The sequence below is a fragment of the Protopterus annectens genome, chromosome 2.part0, assembly GCF_019279795.1.
Source record: "Protopterus annectens isolate FY-2018-M chromosome 2.part0, PAN1.0, whole genome shotgun sequence".
Taxonomy (NCBI): Eukaryota; Metazoa; Chordata; order Ceratodontiformes; family Protopteridae; genus Protopterus; species Protopterus annectens.
In genome coordinates, this window is record NC_056728.1 from 1,065,606,312 (window position 1) to 1,065,627,804 (window position 21,493).

Sequence of the window (21,493 nt, forward strand, 5' to 3'; positions counted from 1 at the left end):
CTCAAACCCTGCACCTTGTGTTTGTAAGGCAAACACCTTAACCATTAGGCCACCCTCCCAATGTAAAATGTGACTGCGATACCAAATTAATCCGCAGTTGCTGCAGTCACTGTGGAACATTTGCATGTACGCTGAGCAGCACACACGGTCAGTTCTCACTGTAGACATTAAAGAATAATACATACAAATGTTTCACTTTAGCCCATTTCTAAGCTTTCTGTCATAGAAAAGCAATTCTACAGGTTGTCTCTTGTTGCATACAGGCTGGTACATGCTGCATCTGAACTGGGTGCCAGTTCCAGAGATCTTTGAGGAGACATGGCTGGTGATGGTGAGGATAGTGCTCTATTTGTAGCACAGAGGTGATGTGAGGAGAAGCCCACGATTTTTGTAGGATTCCTCATTAAAGATTTCCACCGAAGGCTTCTGCAGGATAATTATACCAGGACAAAGTACAAGGCTGAGGCTTACAATATGTTAGCCAAGGTTGTCACCAGTGCAACTGTCATCCCTTGCACAGGTGAACAATGCTGTCACCACTACACTCATTTGCGTAAGTATAGTGGCCCAAAACCAGGTAATACAGTTTCATGAGCTGCCAGCCCAAATAGGTGTTTATTATATTTTGTCTGTTCTATGAAGCTTTTGCAGAGATTGAAGGAAATAGGGAGGTACACCAGGAGAAACTACAATAATAAGAGGCACAGGGTAAGCATAGGACAGGTATGACCAACTGCCATTTCATTGTAGTAGTGATTGTAAAAAATAGTTTATCAATTCTCTGGACCATAGCCAGCCTTAGGCATAGGCCAACTAGGCAGCCACCTAGGGAGCTGCCCTAATACAGGTGCTTTTCCAGCATTTATTTGTTTATTTACTTATTTTTTTCTAGTAAAAATTGGTTTCTTTAAAATCTATTGAATGAATACAGGAAAAACTGAAGAGTAAGAGAAACTGTGAGAAAAAGGAAGAAAAAAGTAATCTGAATGGTATAGGCAGACCAGGATGGGGACACTCAGTGGTGTCGGGGGGAGTTGTGGAGCCCTTTTGCCGAGGACATCAGATGACCAAAGGCTGGCCCTGCTCTGGACATCAGTTCATAATTATTTGACACTGTAATACATGATTAGGCATACCCTGCAAAGACAAATTGCATGTGCTTGGTGGAATACTTCTTGCAAAACTGCATTAGCCAATATTTCAGTAAACATAGATGTCTGTGGGTTCAAATCCAAGCAGCAGCAAATAGTCTATATAATTCTGCAGTCAATAGCTTAGAGGAAGGGTTATTTTGAGCAAGGAAGTAGCCACAGAGAGTTACTAGCTTTTTAGTTTCAGTTTTAGGTAGCACAGTCTCTGATTACACTATGGTGTTAAGGGAGAAGGAGGACTTGGTTAAAGGAATGATTGTAATGCTTATATTGCTCTTAGCAGAACCACCCTCTCTAACCACTCCCTTGCTCCAAATAACCTGATTATATATAAATCTGGAATATTTTTGATGCTTTTCATTATATTCAGATATGATCACTTGTTTCTGTGTTTCAATAAAGTATATTCTATTTTTAACTCAACTGTGGACTATCAACCATTTTTAATTCAACTGTGGCTACCTACTATTTTCGATTTTATTATTTTGTAGCACATATTTTACAGTCTGATTTTTATTAATGAACTAGATGCTTAACATAATTCAGTAAGAGAACATCATACCCTCCACATTGCAAAGTTTCTTCTCAGTAAGCGTTACTTTAATACACATGTATGGCTTGACTTTCATATGTGGATGTTACGAATCTAAATATTTATGTGGGAGTATGTATGGACTGGGATATATTGCAATTACCTTATATTTATATTTTTCTATGTTATCTCTCCTTCCACCCTATTTCTCTATATTTTACATAACATTTTGGACCATAATTCCTGCTGCAACACAAATAATCACCAGCATGGGAGCTAGAATGGTCACAGGGGATCAGGCCACCATGCCACCACAGGTGGCAGCATTGGCACCACCACAGGCAGCACAGAAGCCAGGCACTTCTGGAATGCATACTGGCAGCATTGCCTCCATAGCTCCTGCTCTACCTGCTCCACCTGCATCAGGTAGCTGTGCACCAGGGGTTGGTGCACTAGTACCCACTGGGAGTAGTGCCAGTAGAGGTGATGACCTGAGATGAGCTGCCAAGACTAGTAGAGGACTTCATTGAAATGGGCCTTGGTGTCCACAGTGTCATGAAAAAAAGAATCCTGGAGCAAATAGCCAAATTGCTGCTCCATCTGGTACTGATCAAGATGTCAGGGAAAGGAGACAGTGGTGACAATCCAGAGGTTGAGGACTAGATTCCCACTTTACTCATGCTGAACAGGGAAGCACTTCCAAAGTCCCATAGGTTCCTAGATGTAGGGTTATGACCACTAGGGCCTTTATCAGTCTAGCCATGCAACCCAAATGTATCCCAAATTTGTTGTCTCTTAGAAGTCATTTTAAGGGATGCATGTTAGTGAGGCTATGATTTAACGGCTGCCTCTGTCCAGCAAAGACTGGTGTCAGACCAGGACTGAATATCTGATTTTCCATCCACTGATCCAGGTTGCACTTGAATAGGGTTAAGGAAGAGCTCTGCTTCACATAGATGGGAAGCCTTTTTACGAGAATGGGGTTTCTCTGAGATACATACTTGTCCCTTTGACATGTTCAATTTAAGTCACAGGCAAAGATTAAATCCTTAGATTAGTAGTTTTGGTACTGTTCCTCGTGGTGGCCAGCAGAGTAATCCAAGCTTCAGAAAGCTGAAAAAGCGACTTTACCTGATATAAGTATTTTTTTGTGGCTTTCCACTTCTATTTATCTTGCTACTGTATTTTTTGCTGATACATTGCTACTGTTTTATTCTGCATTTATTCTGATATTGCACTTGTTTCTCAGTTTGTTACTTTAAATATCTGTAACTGTTGCAAATTGTTTGTGTAGGCTGTGATAGCCGATTTATAGCATTTATAAGTGTTTACTGTATCTGTTCTGCTTGTCTCTTGAAAAAAAAAAATATCTCTTGTTTTCCGCCTAGGCTAGATTAGTCCAGTTTCAGAGCTTGCTGATCCCTGGACTTTGTTTGCAGTTCCTGTTACTGATTCTTTACCTAATTTGGAAAGGAGGAAGTTCCTTTGCTATCCAGTGGGAGTGGGAAGCATTGAGCTGCCTGTTGGTCCAGTTTTGTGAGGTTTCAGCCAGCAACTTGTAGTTTATTGGTCGTTTTGGCCAGTTCCTAGCTTCTTTCAACCCCTGATATAAAAGCTGCTACTGTTGCACACTAGGGCAGCTTAAGCAGATTTAAACTATTAGGGCTACCTAAATTACACTCTTCAAATTTTCCCTTAAAACTACCTTCCTTGAACTATACTACTGATCTAATCAGCGTATCCTATAACTAAAGATCATCTCTACTTGACTCCAAGTAGACTATTCTCTATCTGTTAAACCTAGCACTTGCTCCTACAGTACTTATTACCTTGATACGGCACTCTTGTCATAGATAGTACCCCAAAAGGCAAACCCCATTTCTGTCACCCGCCCCCGAATCTTTTTCAAAGTTTTTGTCTATTCCTTCTAGCATGTCGACGGATCAGTTGCTAGTGTCCTCTCCTGCTCAGCTGGTGAACCTGGGAATTTTGAGGCAATGTTACAATTGCCTCATGTACACAGACAACCCTCTCCTCCTCCCACAAAACACAAATACATGCGAGATGCAACTATACGGCCAAACTGGAGGCTGAGCTCTCTCAACATAGGACTGGCAAGACCAGTCAGGAGGAGAAGGTTACCACACACACTATAGACCCAGTCTCACATAGTACCATCACAACCTCAAATCATACACATAAACACACAAAGACATACTTGGAGGCTCTGAACAAAAATCTACCAAAACAGCAGAGGCCACCTAAGCAGACACCCAAACAACCACCACCTCAGAACACAGCACCTGCAACACATAGACCTCACAGTCAGAGTGTCAAACAGTCACAGCCCTTAAGGCCAAACACAATGCCAGACACACTAGTCATTGGTGACTCCATAGTCAGACACACTGCACCAGACTGAGTAAGGAGAAGGTCACAGTAAGCTGCCTGTACTCAGGTCTCTCAACAGCAGGTACAAATATGACTCAGTCATTGTCCATGCTGGTGGACTACATGAAAAGAGACATTGAGGAGCTCTCTGATTATGTAGCCCAGGCAGGTATGACCCTGACCTTGAGCAGTATCCTACCTTCACCAAGAATGATGCCACAATACAGAGATAAGATGATCAGCTTTAACAATTGGCTTAACCACTGGTGTCATTCAAAGGGGATCCAGTGTCTGTCTGCCTGGGATGACATGCTGGACAAGCCACGCTGCTTCAAGGGACGGCTTGCACCTGTCACCCTGGGATTCCGGATATTGGCAAAGGCTCTTGCCACCCCATAGTGCCTTTTTAGGCAAGGCTCAAATTCTAAACCTACCACCCTAGAACACAAAAAGGAAAAAACTAAGGGTAATGCTGCTCAATGCCAGAAGTCTAAATCTCAAAATGCACGGCCCTTCTCAATATGGAGAACATCGATGTCTGTGCTGTGACAGAAACCTGGTTCAAGGCTCCTGAGAGCACCCCAGCACTATCAGGTTTTACCTCATATCATGCTTTCCGCCCCAAAATCCGGACAATACCAAGAAAGGAGGGGGTATCCATATTCATCAAGGACACCCACACCTCAAGACTGGTGGCCGATGCATCGGAGACCATCCAGGTGCAATTAACCATAGGCAAGACTGCTCTGCAAATTGTAGCATGTTACAGGCCACCCTCACAAACTCAGGAACCTCACATGGCCTTCCTGAAAACACTAGAGGGATAAATGTATCACCAAACACCATCATACTAGGTGACTTCAATTACCCTAATATAGACTGGGAACACTACTCAAGCCCAAACACCCTAGCCCAGAAGTTCCTGGAATTCATAAACTCAAATGCCATGGAACAACTAGTCACCATCCCCACAAGAGGAGATAACATACTTGATCTCATCATCACGAACATGGGAGCACAATGTTCAACACCGGAAGTATACCCCTCACTGGTGAGATCAGATCACAAACTAATCTCGCTGGAGGTCCTCATCCCACCCCACCTGAAATAAAAAGACCACAGTAAAAACACACTTCTAAAGACTAGTGTGGTCTCCTTTAAGGCCCCGAGAAAACAGTACTCAAGCCGCTGAATCACTCACAAATGCCTTCTACCAGCACCTGCAGGACTGCATGGATAAGGCAATCCCAAGCAAAACAAAGACTCTCTGTACCAAAAAAGCGTCCACTCTGGTGGACCCCAGCCATAAACAAACTCTACAACAAAAGGAGAAAGCTACTACAAGATAGAGCAAAATCCTTAAAAGGTAAGACACCCTTGATCACTATAAGTAAAAACTAAGAGCTCTCATAAAATCATCCAAAGCAAATTTTGAGAGAAAAATAGCTAAAGACTCAAAAGACAATCATAAGGCATTCTTTAGCTATGTTAGAAACCTGGGAGGAAACTCCCAGATATGCTCAGAACTAGTCAAAATGATGTGAAGATTACTGATCCTACAGACATTGCCAACATACTGGCTGACAGGTTCAGTGCAAACTTCTCCCCTCCCCAAAGGAGAGATATCTATACCAAACGATTGCAGCCCCCAAACATTTCCAACGCCCAAGTTAAAACTGCTCTCTCCAAAGCAAAACACAGCATCCATGGGAGTGTCCCGGCTGTGTGCTCCACAAACTCAATGAGGAATTAAACCCACAACTAGGACAGCTATTTAATCAAAGTCTTACCTCTGGATATGTACCCAGGAGTGGCGCACTGCAACTGTGGTCCCACTTCACAAAGGCGGTGCTTCCACCGACCCTGAAATTACCGCCTATTAGCTTGACAAGCCTTATCTGCAAAGCCATGGAGAGGATCATAATGGACCTCATAAATAAAGACATAGGGAATTTGCAGACCTTGGATCCAACCCAGTTTGGCTTTGTCAAAGGCAGATCATGCCTTTTAAACTTGGTTGACTTTTTTCAAACAGTCACCAAAGCCATTGATGAGGGAAAGGCAGTCCAGACAGCCTACCTGGATCTGGCGGCCTTCGATACAATACCTCACTGTATCATTGAAAACTCAGCAGCTTAAATGTTAACCCATACATCACAAGATGGGTTGCAAACTGGCTGAGTGACAGAACCCACAGGGTCAGAGTTGCTGGCGCCATGTCAGACTCAAAGCCTGTCACAAGTGGGGTCCCACAGGGCTCAGTCCTGGGCCCACTCTTGTTTGGCATCTACTTTTCAGTACAAGCAAACACAGGAGGGTTATGGCTGACAAAGTTTGCAGATGACTGCAAACTGGGAGCCATAAAACACATCTGACACAGATATCCTTCAGAAGGGTCTCACAGAAACGGATAACTGGTGCCAGAGCCATGGCCTAAAGTTAAATGCCAACAAATGCATAGTCATACCCTTCGGGAAAAACAAGGTTACCCCTAGCTACCAAATAGGTGGCAATCCACTGAGCACAGAAGAAGTTATCAGGGACTTGGGGACCCAGGTTGATTGTAGTCTGTCATTCGACACCCATGTAGCTAAAGTAGTTAGGAAGACCTTCTACATTGCCCACCTTATCATGAAGGGATTCTCATCTAGATCAAGGGAGGTCATGGTCTCCCTTTACTCATCACTCATCAGACCAATGATTGAGTACAATGCCCAAATGTATCTGACCCGACACTTGCAGCAGCTGGAGAGACCACAAAAGTTCCTCACCAAAAGGATAAAGGGTCTCAAAAATCTGTCCTATGCTGCCCGACTGAAAGAACTCCAGCTCTATTCAGTCGTGCTCAGAGGTGACCTTTGCCTAACATACAAGGCCATGTCAAACCCAGATTTGATGAATATGCTTCACCTCAAAAAATCTAGATCCACCAGTGCCACAAGGGCGGGAGACTTAAACCTCGACACGGCTATTAATAGGACGTGCTGGAGGGATAGATTCATCACCCAAAGACTCCCTATGCTGTGGAACAAAATCCCGGTATATGTGAGGCAGAGCATGGCCTTGTTCAAGAGAAATCTTGACCAATGGATGGGAGATCGCAAATATACCCCAGGGATTACCTCAGTGTCACTGCTCGACAGAGGCACAGCAAAATAATGGGTATAGTTCCCCATACTTAAGGGATGGCGTAAGCCACAAAACGATGGGCTAGGCTTGTAAATGCCCTCGGGCAGATAGCCTAGTATGAACCTATGAACCTATGAACCTATGTTCTTTTTGATGATATGAAAACTGTCCATCTGAGCAGGATCCAAGAATATCTTGTATGCCATGTTAAACTGTCTCACAGTAGTCTGTAGAAAACACAGCATAGAGATAGGGCTTTGAGGAGATCTGCATAGGACATTGTATCTATGTATTCTTTTTGTGAGGAGCCTCTGTGGACATTCCATTTGTTGCATGTGCCTGGTCAAGTACATCCAGAAAGGGACATTATACTCAATAATGGGTCTGTTTATGGTTTAGTACAGTGGCACGTTGATACACATGGACCTAGATGCCCTACCCTTATTTATAAGTTGAGTGACATAGAATGATTTTCTTACAAGCTCAGGCACGTCTTTGTCAAATGCCAGGTTACTATCTACAGTATATGAGTCCCCAAATCACTGACTACTGTGTCTACTATTAGGGGTATTTTGTCCTTGAGGTAGTTTTTGTGACTGGCCAACTTCCCAAACAGTACTATTATGCATTTCCTAGTACTGAGTTTTAAGCTATGGCTTTGGTAGCAGTCATTTGTCTGTATTAGACCTTCCTGTAAGATGTTAGTATCTTGGGCATTTCTATGATTGCTCCCAGCTTGCAGTCATCTGCAAACATGGTAAAGCAGAGGCCCTTGACATTGGCCTTGACTTCTGGAAAATAGATTCCAAGAAGGAATGGACCCAGCACAGAGCCCTGGGTGATACTCTGGTGAATGGTCTCTTTCTGGAGGTGGTCTCTCCAATATTAACTTCCTCGGTCCTGCCTGTTAGCTGGCTATTCAGCAAGTTGCATAGGGGTTTATGCCTCATTTTGTGTGCTTGTTTACAATCCCAAGTCGGATATTGTGCCAGATGCCTTAGCTAGGAAAAATTAGGCAGAATGCACCATTTTCCCCTCATCCATTGCCTTGATGACTTTCTCAAAGAAATTCACTTGGTTCAGTAGTACTGGCCTGCTTTTGACAAAACCAAACTGGGTTTTGGTCCAGTGTCTGAAGGTTTCCTATGATATTATTAATCATTTCCATAATAATTCTTTTCACAGATTTGCATATGAAAGTAGTCAGACTAATGCATCTGTAGTTCCCAAGATCGATTCACAGTCTTCCCTTTCAAAGACAGATGCTCACTGCAGTCTTTCATTCAGGTGGCATGAAGCCTGTGCAAAGGCTATGGTTGAATAGTGACATCAGCGACCGTGATATTTCCTATTTCAGGATTTTTAGATGGGATCCTTGGATATTATCAGAGCCCATAAAAGTTGAATTCTTGCCCTTACGGAATACATCTAAGACCTGTTCTCTACTGATGTTGGAAAAATTATGTTAGATGTTATTTCCTGGAGAGTAGGGGAAGGGTAAAGTCGGAACAAAATTTACCAGTCAGAAGATATGTCATATCTCCAGTACCATGAACATGGCTCCATTTACCAACAGCTTGGCACACTGTTGTGTACTACCTTTGAGGCTTTGGACATATCTAAAGAAGGCCTTATGGTTGTCCTTGGCGTGCAATTCTATCGTTATGTAAAAATTTGCTTTGTTGGACCTAACTAGTCTTCTTAGTTGTCTATTCAGCTTGATAAGAGAGTTTTTATATTTTTTGATGTTACACTTCCTAATTATAGCTTTGACCTTTTTTTCTTTTGTTGTACAACTTGTTCAATTTTGGATTCCACCAGAGTGGTTTGTTTATTGAGTTAGTTTTGGGCCTACATCTGGTAGGCACAGCAGCCTTTTTGTAATCACTAACACGGTTGTACAGGATTTCTGTGAATAATTCTATAACAAATGGTATGATGGTGCTGCTTGCCATAAGAAACCATACAGGGTGTATATGTGGATGTGCTCCTATACCTACATCATGTGCGACAACGAAAAAGACAGGCCACATGGACAACAGCAGTGTATGCAGGCCAATATATGGTGCCACTATAGAGCAACAAAGACATACAAGACAGTGACGATAGCACAGACTGCTGTCAGTTTATGGTGGGCAGCCACCATAAAGTTACCTAAAAATCCTTATGGAACAGAAGTGCTTTACTTACAAATGACATGGGTATGCCAGTTGGACATGGGACATGAATGGGTATCCTGACGGCCAATGCATAAGCTGTGTGACAGGCTGTGTATCTTGTGTGCTGTAAGATGTGTTACTCTGTAGCAGTCTACACAGCATGTCAGGCACTATGTGGCAGTGAGCATGTTATATGGGCATGCTGACATAGGCATACTTTTGTAAATGTGCACTCAGTCTGTTTATAATGGCTTTAGGAATGGACGAAAAAGATGAAGCTGTTAAAGATACCTTTAATGGCCCTTTCAGACAGGCCTGATTTGCCTCAGATAAATTTTGATGTGGTTTTATGTCTGGCAACTGTACATTGGTGACATTGATTTCTCCTGTTGAAATGCATACCATTTCCTTTAGGAAAAAATTATCTCATTTGAATGGAATGAACAATCACAGTGATTTGAAATAAAACTTTATGACTTATGCCAGAGCTGTAAATAATATTAACATTCTCTCTTTCCTTCGAGGTAGATATAACCATCTATTGTTCCTTCAAACTAGATAAAACAGTTGCAATATTATCAAAAATATACTTTTTTTTATTTGTAGTAATGCAAGAGCTGACTGGCAATTTCTTTGAACCAGTAGTGGAAATGAAGTGGGAAGGTTTGCTCTCCCTCATTTTCCTGATGGAATAGGTGTATTCCTGTAGTATAGCAAGAAGACATAGATGTCTATTTTACCTGAATGCTCACTTATTTTAAAAATAATCTGAATCAATGTTTCTGTGTGTCCATTCACCTGAGGGTATTGTTGTCTCAAAATGATATAAGTAATCCCACAACTCTGAAGTCTTGAAACGCATGACTTGAAAATTCTAGCCTTATGTCGGAAATTATATATACTCATATGCCATGTCTTGAAAATATAATCTTGAGGACCATTACCACAGATTACATAGTGGTACCTCTGTTGCAGTAGTTCAATATACTTGGAATAGCTTTCCACAGAAAGCAAATATTAAGATATTTTTGCACTGAAAAAAATCTTCACAGTTTCTGGTGTTTGAAATGTTTGGGTCCAGGCGTTTCAAATGGTAACTGGTGTTAGCTCATTATTATTCCTGAATCACTCAATCAACCACAGAGGTAAACATGATGTGAGGACCAACAGAAATCCATATACAAACCCTAGCAGTACAAGAGCAAGTATTTAGAAATATGGCTAGCTAAGGACTTGCATGTATTGCTCATTAGCAGCACTGCAAAAATAATTAAATATTTAAGACTCCTGCTGCTTTGATGTACACTTACAGAGGGTGAATGATGGAGAATAGGTTTGTAGCAAAGTTTGTGATTACATTGAGTGACTTAGGAGATAACCTGATTAACATTTTTATGAAAATATGCTTAAGAGTTAAATGTGCCTCTGACAAAAGTGCCTGTAAGCCATATAAAGAACATAAATCTTAAGCATTCAAACATCAGTATTTAAAATAAATACAAATGATAATGGATGCGTTTCACTAACACTTCAAAATTGACTAATGGTCAAAAACAAAAAGGAAGAACACACTCTTGAAGTGCAAGCATTTGTTTGTAATGTGACATGTTTCAGTAGTATAACTTGTTCAAATATCCCATTCATCCAGACTTCTGCTGCGAAAACACAAAGGACAAGTATGAGAGCATGGGCATAGTGCTCCTAAATGTAAAGTGCTACAATTAGAAAGCTGAGTATATGTACTCTATTTTCTCTAACTGCTAATGTTTCTATGTCGGTGTGGTAAATAGTATTAAACTTGTCAATACTTTATGATAATGCCTTAGTTTCACATTGCACTTTTATAAAGTGTTTCATCTGAGTGAAAGTAGAGATCCTTAATGCCAATATTTTATTGGTATATGAGCACAGAGGTGAGAAATCATCACTCAGAGAATCATTATTTATTTATTTATTTTGGCTTCATCCTTTGTGCGACACTTGGCTTTGTACTTCAATCATCACCCTGGACAGTACTGATTGCCAAAAAGAGACCAGCTATGTAACTTTCTCTGTGGCTCAACATGGCAATGCAGTAAAATATGAGTACCAATGCCAATAATACAGGATTTGATTCCTTTGTTGGTTATTTTGAAGTTAATATTCACAGTTAAAGAAACACTTGTGTCCTGGAACATGATATACAATTGTAATTTCAATGTTTATACAACTTATCTGATCAGTATGTAATTTCTTGTGATCAACATATTGCTGTTTTGTCTGCTTGTTAAGGCACATTCCTTTTCAGACAAATACGAAACACATGATCTGCAATGCAATACACTGATGAGTTCATTGATTCAAATGTGCAGTATTGCACTTATAATCAGACTTCTCCTGTGGCACTTGCAGTTAATACAATGTATCTAGCTTGTGTAATTAGATAGGAAGGTCTTCAAATCCAGCATTGATTTATTAGTATGAGTTTGTTTGTGTCTCTAGTGCTAGGTAGGAATAGTGTCATCCACAGATCTGATGTATACCCTTACGCTGAGGAGAAACATTTACACTAAGAAAGGGCTCCATGATCAATTGATTCCCCTTTCAGATCAAATATCTTCTCTTCAACACACTAAGGTTATCCTGTCAGACTTGACCTGTTGCACTTGCAATTGATTTCGTTTGATCTAGATATTGTAGTTAGATAGGTGCACTAATCTAGTAATTATTCAACAAATCACTTGTATCAGTGTGCATGTCATTCAAGATCCAAGAAGGAATGGTCTGATCTGTACATTAAAATCAGAAGAAGGCTCTCCCATCACTTTTAGAACACACATATTTCTTTTTCAAAACAATGATGATGAAATCGTTTCAAATGTGCTTTATCTCACAGTTGTGTTTAAATTTCTCCTGTGGTGCTGGTTATTAGCAAAGTGTACATTAGCTTCTGTACTTAGGTAGATGTTTGAATCTGACAATGACTCACTTGCATCAGTGATTATAGAACTTAGTAGGGATAGCATCTGCCACAGATCTGATGTGCAAATTCAAACTGAGAGAGGGCTGATTCATCACTTTTAACCCAGAGATCTGCTTTGCTAAACCATGCTGAGGTTATCCATTGAAAAGTGCTTTATCTCACCCTTGTAGTAAGGCTTCTCATGTGGCACTGGAAACTAATACAATGGTCTCTATCCTGTGGACTTAGGTAGGCATGTATTTGAATCTGGCATTCACTAACATTGTGAGTGTGTGTGACTGCAGTCACATGGATAACTAGATTATCTAACTCATATGGTGCATATACCTTCACTCAGAAAAGATACAGCCACAATGGCAGAACTCACAATACCCTTCACTCACTTTTAAGCCACACACATATACCTTTCAACACAATAATGATGTCATGCCTTCAAATATTTTCTGTCTCACACTTGGAGTAAGGCTTTGCCTTTGGTGCATGTGGTTACTACACAGTTCTATAGATTGTGGGTGTATATGGGCAGTTGATCATATCCAGCACAACCCAACAAAATGTGAGTATGGAGTCATGCAACACAGTCTTATCCAACATTCCCAGATTTTCAATCCCTTTTAGGCCTAATAAAGGCATTTCAATACACTGAAGATTTCATCGATTTCAAATAGATGTTCTATGACCTTTGTCGAAAGACTTCTTGTGAGGCAAAAGCAGTTAATACTCCAAACACACCAAAGAACTATGTCAAGAAAGGAAAAACACAAAAATTAGCACCAGCACCTTACTTTATTATTATTGTAAGCAGTTAACTCTGAATTTTATAACATGTTGAGTTACATAGGCAGTTTTCAAATCTGGCAATGTATATGTGAAAAACTATATTGACGGACAAGACTGGCTCTCCCAACAAACTGTGATACAGCTTAACTCACAGTTGTGTGAACAGAAACATGGCTAAAGCATTTTGATCCCCTCAAAAGATATTTTAGGGGATACATAACCATTCAAAACATTACTTATTACAGACCTTGGGGTATGTCCTGTCTGACATGAAAACATTAAAATCTCCTGTGGGAGAAGCAGGTAATATATTGTTGGGGATACATAACCATTCAAAACATTACTTATTACAGACGTTGGGGTGTGTTCTGTCTGACACCTGTACATTAAAGTCTCCTGTAGCAGAAGCAGGTAATATATTGTTCTCTAGAGTGTTGAGCTTGAGAGCAAGGGGTTTGAATCAGATCATGTATGCCTTCCAGTCAATAGTGACAGAAGAATGACTTAAACTAACAATGTCTATATGGCACACTAACAGGGTCACCCTGATTGGGGCCTCAGGCTACACTGTAGGGGAGCCATAACCATTCCATCACACTATTTATATAATTCCTTCAAACAAGTGCTTCATGGCACATCAGACATGCTTCTTTCTGTGGCATCATCGGTTGGTTGGTATACAGTTCTATACAACATCAGGAAGGTGTTCGAGTCTGGCAACTATCTAGTATGTCATAGAATACCTACAGGCATGATTTCCTTGCACAAAAAGAATGCTATTTAAACTATGGCTTCATGGAAACAGTTACATAAGCCTTTTATTATTTTGTTCACAATGTAGTAATTAAAGGGAACAAAGCTTTTTCATCAATTCTTGATGTGTTTAATGCTGCAAAGTTGCCACAAAGTGTAAACAGACATGTTTTATGAGTCTTTTTTGTGGTTTTGTGGTGGGTAGGTGACATTAATGCTTTCATTGTTGTACTTCCTTATGGGTATTCCCATTATAATGAATTATAATGATGTAGTAGATGCATGATGCTTATCATAAAGCACATTAAGTAATCAATGTTATGAGATAGTTCTTGTCATTTGTTTTTAGTTGTTAAAGCTTCATATAATTAGCCTCTAGAACCTTGGCTTTGCCAACATCCATGCAATAAAGTTAATGACCTATGTGCAAAGGATAACAACAATTGTTACAGGCCAGTGTGCAGTTATTTTTGTGAGGTGTAAATTTCTTACAGTTCATTTAATAATAGACATTAATTTTCACCTGTTTGTGATTTATGTTAATATACTGTCTTACAGGTTTTACTATTGTGTCTAAAAAGGCTCACTTCAGGGCAAAATTTGTTTATTTATTTATTTATATTTATTTATTACATTTGTTTTGTTGACAGGGTATGCCCAACTGGGCCAGAGGCCTGTTTTCAGCAGAGACCCAGGGAGAAAAGCTCCACAGTAATAAATGACAACAAACAAAACAGCAACTGCAAACATTAGTACAAAATAATTATTTTACAGTGTCAAGAGACAGTACAAAGCAAGGTCCTGTTAAATATTGGGCATCCAAGGAGAAAACTCCACAGCAGTACAACACGATCAAGTAGCAGTAAATATAATACAATCAGTAGAACTGTACAATTACTGTTGCAGTAACAACCAAGTGGCAGTATATATGATACAATTTGTAGAACTGTACAATTACAGTACAGAATGAGCAAAACACTAAATAGTATGGAAGCTAAAGTTAGAAGGTAAGGTGTGAAAGGTAAATAAGAGTGGGGAAATAGATTAACCTGGGGAGCAGCAGGAGTACAGCCAGTGACTGGTAAGGTGTTCCTTTAGGAGTGATTTGAACTGGTCATGTACTGCATTTTTTGTTATTGTGTCTGGAAGGGTGTTCCAGTGTTTGGCTATTCTGTGTGACTAGAAAGAGTCCCCATGTTGATTTTGGGAGTTGGATACCTTTAGTAGGAGTTTGTTATAAGATCTGGGGGGATCTGCTATTAGTATTAGGTTGAACTAAAGAGGAGATGACAGTGCAGCTGTTGGGATGTTAGATTATTTTGTGGGCTAAGGATAGTTGATTGAGAGATAGAAGGTTGGGGAGCTCTAGCCAGTTTAATATTGAAAGAGCTGCCCCAGAATGATATGTGATACCTTACTGCATTCAGAGGTATAGTTTGATAGACGTCTGTATTTCAGTGGGTATTGTGTGTCACTTGCAGGAGGACAGACACACATAATCTAATTGATTGCACTCACACGGATGCATTATACTCAAATAATTCTAAAATGGCTGGTGATACATTTCCCCTGTAGCTGATGTCATTATACAATACTGTTAGCATGTAAGCTTTTTGGGGGGGATAAGTCTTCCATGGGCTACCTACCCATTTGTGGTCATTCTATTACATGTGCATACATCATATGCATAGGGATATACTGACATTCCTGCACACATAATCCAGTTGTCAATGGAGTGACTGCACATGAGTTCTGCCCCAAGTTATGTGCATGTAAGTATCTGGCACATGACCAAACCCCTCATTTTGTAATTATGTACATCTGACATCTGTTATATTAAGACAACTGTAAGTATGGATAGTAGCTCACTCTTCTGTTGATATGCTGGTCAAAGTGACAGTTCCGTATGTGACAGGTTCTTCTGGATTGCAATACATAAATATGTGGCATATAAGAACAGTCAGTCCTTCTACCATTCATAGCATACAGATTCTTGCCACAAATAATTATTTCCAGGCAATTCTTTTACTGGAAAGACTTTATGGATGTGCATGATGCTTCTCTGCATGTTTCTCAGTTTTACATGTATGTGCATTGCCATTTCAACTTTATTGTTTCCTTCATACATATAAGGCAAGGAAAGGGTTAAAAATCTTTATCCTGTATGCATGCTCTGACATTAATCCTATGAATGCAAATTATTTTCTTTGTTTACTTTCAAACTGTACATGATAATGAGGTGAAGTTCCGTAACTGAACATTACCTGCAGTATATGCAATATCCCCCTACTGTATTGGCATTCCTTGGCAACTGTTATCTCACCTCTTAACTTTAAATGTTTATTTACAATTTTAATCACTTTGTTATACTGTAGTTGTGCCCCTCCCATCTACTTTGGTCAATGTTTCATTTTTTAAATAATTTAGATGTGTGACTGAGTATCCATGATTACTACTATACTAATCAATTATTATAACTACTGGAGTTTGTACAGTAAATTATTGATATATAACTACAATTTCCTCTTCAAGATCCCCCCTACCTCTTAAGTTAAGTACTTCAAGTTACCTTTGCCTTGTATTGTGTCATCCACGTGTGCTCACTTACTCATGTTAAGGTTATTTACAACCTGCTGTTTATACTGTGTGCTCGATCCTATCTACACCTCATTGTGGCTGTTAGCAGGTGTTCTGGCCATGAACAGGTACTACTCAATGTGCAGGGTTGCTTAGCACCTTGCCTATTCAGTGAGCACTGCTACTCATAGCGCTAAGACAAATGAACATGTAGGGTTAGCACAATGTATACATGCTTGTCAATGAATCCCCGGGTTAGTAGAGATTTAATGAAGCTTAGTTCACTTCTCATTTTCTTTTGAAATAATAGCAACACATTTAAGTTTGTTAAAATCTTTGTAGCAATCTGAATTATTTTTGTCATAAATACCACACAAGTGTCTCTATTGAAGTTATTTATTGTTTAAAGCTGAGTTTGTAAAGACATTCCCTGGGATTCAATAAAGTGAAATCTCCATGCAGGAACAGTGTAGCCATTCCTGCAGGGAATATGGCAACCGAGCGATCCAGTGAACTACTGTTCTGATGTACATGAGCCTGCCTACACTTTTCCTGCATGGACACCACTGCATAATGCTAATTACCTCATTTGCTGGTGAAAAACATGCAAATGAGGTGAATTAGTGATTCAGCAAGCAGGCAGGCATCTGTGCAAGAATAGCGTTAGTTGCAGAAATGTATTTGGCTACTAGCTGAATACATTTCTGCTAAAATTAAAATGGGGACATGACAGCTAAAATAAAAGCATATATTATAATCTTTAGGCATGCCAATGGCCATATAGCCATTGGCATGGAAAAGTATTTCATTTTTCTAAAAAAAAAAGTATTTTTTGGCCGATCTCGGCCGTTTAAGCATAGAGCAGCGGTGTGCAAATGGGATTGTAAAAAAAAAAAAATTTGCAAAAAAAAAAATGTGAAAACACAATTTTAAGGGAAATCTACATTTTGCCATTATAGTCTATGGCATGCAGAATCAAAACAATACCAGGGAACAGTGGTTGCTAAGGGGAAAGGCTCTAGGGTAGTGCAATAACTAGGGACTAAGGCAGTGGAGTACACAAATGAGGGGAAATGTACTGAATCACAAAAATATTCTAAGTGCCAAAATGCACCTAACCATGTAGGTGCTATAACATGATCTTGTAAGCAGGAGGAGAAGTAGACATGAAAAGGGGGTGTGTCATGCATGGTGTAAGCACATTGGAGCTCCATGGCCCCTAGATAAACTTAACTAAGCACAACTAAGCAAGGGTGTGTGTCTGAGGCTGTATTGACTTATTCCATGAAATGAAGAGCGTGTTCGTGTCCAGGGAGGGCCATTTCTCACTGTTTACCTTAGCTAAATGGGTTTTCATGGTGCGCACTGTGTGTAAAACAAAAAAAAAAAAAAAACTGAAATAGCAGGACTGTTTACATTTGGCACAGGGTTTGTGCTGTGTGCATCAGGGCATAAAAGAGGTGGAAATGGGAAGGGAAAAAAAAGGAAAAAAGAAAAATAGCAGAATAAAAGCAATCAAGTGCAAATTCCATAGCTAGAAGGTGGAATGCATCATAGTCAGCCAATCATGCAGGCAGCATCTGCAGCGCAACAGTTTAAACTATGGAAACACCTGACAGTCTGTTTTTTCCCATAAGCTCTGCACCATTGGTGTACACATGCAGGGAAATTTTAACCGGAAAAATGTTAGGGGCTGCCATTGCTTTGATCCATCAGTATGTGCTAGAGGCTGAGGGCGGTGATGAGGATAATGCTGACAACTGCCACAGACCGAGAAGGCGGAGAACAGTGTTCAGACCCAGGGTAACTTACCAGGGGCCACATTATCGGGAGATAATAGAGTGCTACAGGGTGGATAGATATGTACTTCAGCAAATCATTGAGCTGTGCCAGTCTCAACTCAGACCCAGAGCCAATCTAGGGGAACCCAACCCAGTGGATACCAAGGTATGTGTGGCCTTAAGAATACTAACTACAGGTACTTTCCAAAGACCTACTGGTGACACCTTAGGGGTCTCATAGGAATCTGCATCCAGGGTACTCCATCAGTTCCTGGAAGCCATGCTACCACATGCTGGTGAGCACATTTACTTAACCAACACCTGTGAGGAGACGACCAGCAATATGCGTCTCTTCCACCTTGTACCAGAATACCTGGAGGTAGTGGGTGCTGTAGACTGCACACACATCCACATCAAAGCTCCACCTGGTGAACATTGTAGGATCTACATAAACTGCAAGGGCTTCCCCTCCAACAACTGCCAGGTCATGTGCAATGCCTGGGGTATTATCATGAATGTGTGTGCTGGCAGCCCTGGAAGCTGTTATGACTCCCACATCTGGCATTCTTCACAGCTGTACAAGGCATAATACTAACTACAGGTACTTTCCAAAGACCTACTGGGGATATCATGGGGGTCTCATAGGAATCTGCTTCCAGGGTACTCCACCAGTTCCTGGATGCCATGCTACCACATGCTGGTGAGCACATTTACTTCACCAACACCTGTGAGGAGAGGACTAGCAATATGCATCGTTTCCACCTTGTACCAGAATACCCGGAGGTACTGGGTGCCTTAGACTGCACGCACATCCACATCAAAGCTCCACTTGGTGAACAGGGTAGGGTCTACATAAACTACAAGGGCTTCCCCTCCACCTACTGCCAGGTCATGTGCAATGCCCAGGGCATTATCATGAATGTGTGTGCTGGCAGCCCTGGAAGCTATCATGACTTCCACATTTGGCATTCTTCACAGCTGTATGAGGCATTTTCCAGAGCGGGGGCATCCCATATGGCCATCTGGTGGGGTGGTGGAGGGTGCTGACTATGCACTGGAGCCATGGATGATGACACCCATCAGAAATGCCCACACATCCACACAAGAACACCATAATGAGGCACACACACAAACCAGGATCATTATAGAGCGTGCGTTTGGGATCCTCAAGTCACGGTTCCGCTGCCTTGACATATCTGGTGGAGCCCTGCAGTACTCTCCAGCCACATGTGCAAACATATTCATAGTATGTGTCATGCTACACAATATGATCCTGCGGAACCAGCTGCGGCGGGTACATCACAGGGAAGGGCCACACAGCCCACCACCATTGCCAAGGTCCCCACAGGCACAGAGAGACTCAGAGGAGGAGACCCCTGAGCCTGCTCTTTTAGCCAGATGGAGACATGCCCAGTATGGTCAGGCCTTGGCAAAGAAGCAATGCATAGCACACACACTGACACTGTAGGGACCCCAGGGACTGACACTTCTCTACGACTCACACACACAGTAAAATGGATGACACACGCATCACATTACGTGTAACTTACCATGTATAGGCAGTGTACTGTGTGCATCCAACAAAGGCAGCCCTCAAGCACCGTTCTCACAATTGCCACAGGCACAAGGTAAGTCAGTCTTCTTAACAATAAATTAATGGATTAGTATGTTTTGGTAGCATATCTATGGTAATGCTGCATACATGGAAGGGAATGGGGTAGCCTACTGGGATAGCAGCAGACAACTGACAGCTACGTGGGACACCAGGAAAAGTCTGACCAATACTGGCCTCCCCACAATATACAGTAGTACCCAAGGGGGCAAATCTCACTGCAGTATATGTGTGAAGCCAATTAACTGGGGGGTCATAGGTCACAGGCATGGATGTCAGTGTGGGGGTCCCATACCCACCCCTCAGACCCACACAGCAAGTCAGCTGTAGAAAACTGGAGTAAAATATCTGGCAAAGGCCCACAAATGGCAGCAATGTTGAATAACCCCCCCCCTCTACAGACTCACACAGTGATAGCAGAGCAGGTCTTGCAGTTGCAGTAAGGCTATGAAGGGTAAGAACTCTGAAACTCAAATGTATGCCATTGCAATCTGACCTGTGGTCTTTACTGATATGCCTCTAATCCCAAAGACAGGGCACAATAGTATGGTAAATGGAACCAAAATGTAAAGCATATAGCACAGTCTGTGCAAATGTGTACAATTGACAGGTGTGCACCCCCCCCATATACCCACAGAAATGCAGTAACGTATGTTTGCAGGGAAATAGCAGCATAGCACACATTGGCAAGGCTGTCCCAATACACATGAAAACATGTTGCCTGTCCACAATATGCAGGGGTCAATGAGCTATGTGTATGTGTGGTTAATACTGTCAGGATCTGGCCAGTATGTTCTCCTGGCAGTTGTTTTGTAGTGCCCTAGCTACAGTGCTGTCTTTGACAGGACCATGTGCAGATAACTGCAGTGGCAGCTATTATGCATGTCAGTGACACCTAGCACTCTGCCACTGACATACCTGGAAGTCAATGCTATGTGGAATACACTACACATATAATGGAATTGTTGAAGTCTGTGTAGCCAAGGTGCTAAGGCTTTTGTGAATATAGTGCTTTTTGGTACTGTTGCCAGTGGTTATTTTCAATAATTCTTTTTTTTATGTTTACTTTTATTTATTTATTTATTTATTTTTATTTATTTTACATTTGTTGACCGGGCTAGTTTAGCTGGATATATGTTCATTTTCAGTAGAGTCCCAGGGAGAAAAGCTCCATGACAGATACAAACAGACAATACGTATTGTTACAAAAAAAAACAAGAAGTAGACATAGAAGATATTTTATGCATTTAACAGTACATATCATAAAGCTATATACAAAGTTTAGAGCAAGATAATATACATATGCTAGGGGCCAAAAAATAGTATCCAGGTTCTTACTAGATGCTTTCAATTGCACTACAGGAGATTAATTTAGTGGCGAGAGAACAGCTAGAAAAATATTAGTAGCATTAATGATAGGTTAGTCAGGGTTGGTACAAGGGCACAGCCAGTGTGTTTTGAGGAAGGTTTTAAGTTTTTGTTTGAAGAGTGGTAAGGAGGGAAGGGAAGTAAGTTCATTAGGTAAAAGGTTCCAGTTTTTCCCAGTTGTGTTTGAGAATAGAGAGTCCCCTGCCATGTTGTGAGACTTGTTGATGTTAACTAGGAGTTTATTTGATGAATGCAAGGCATTAAGATTTCTATAGGGGGTTATGAGGTCTGAGAGTAT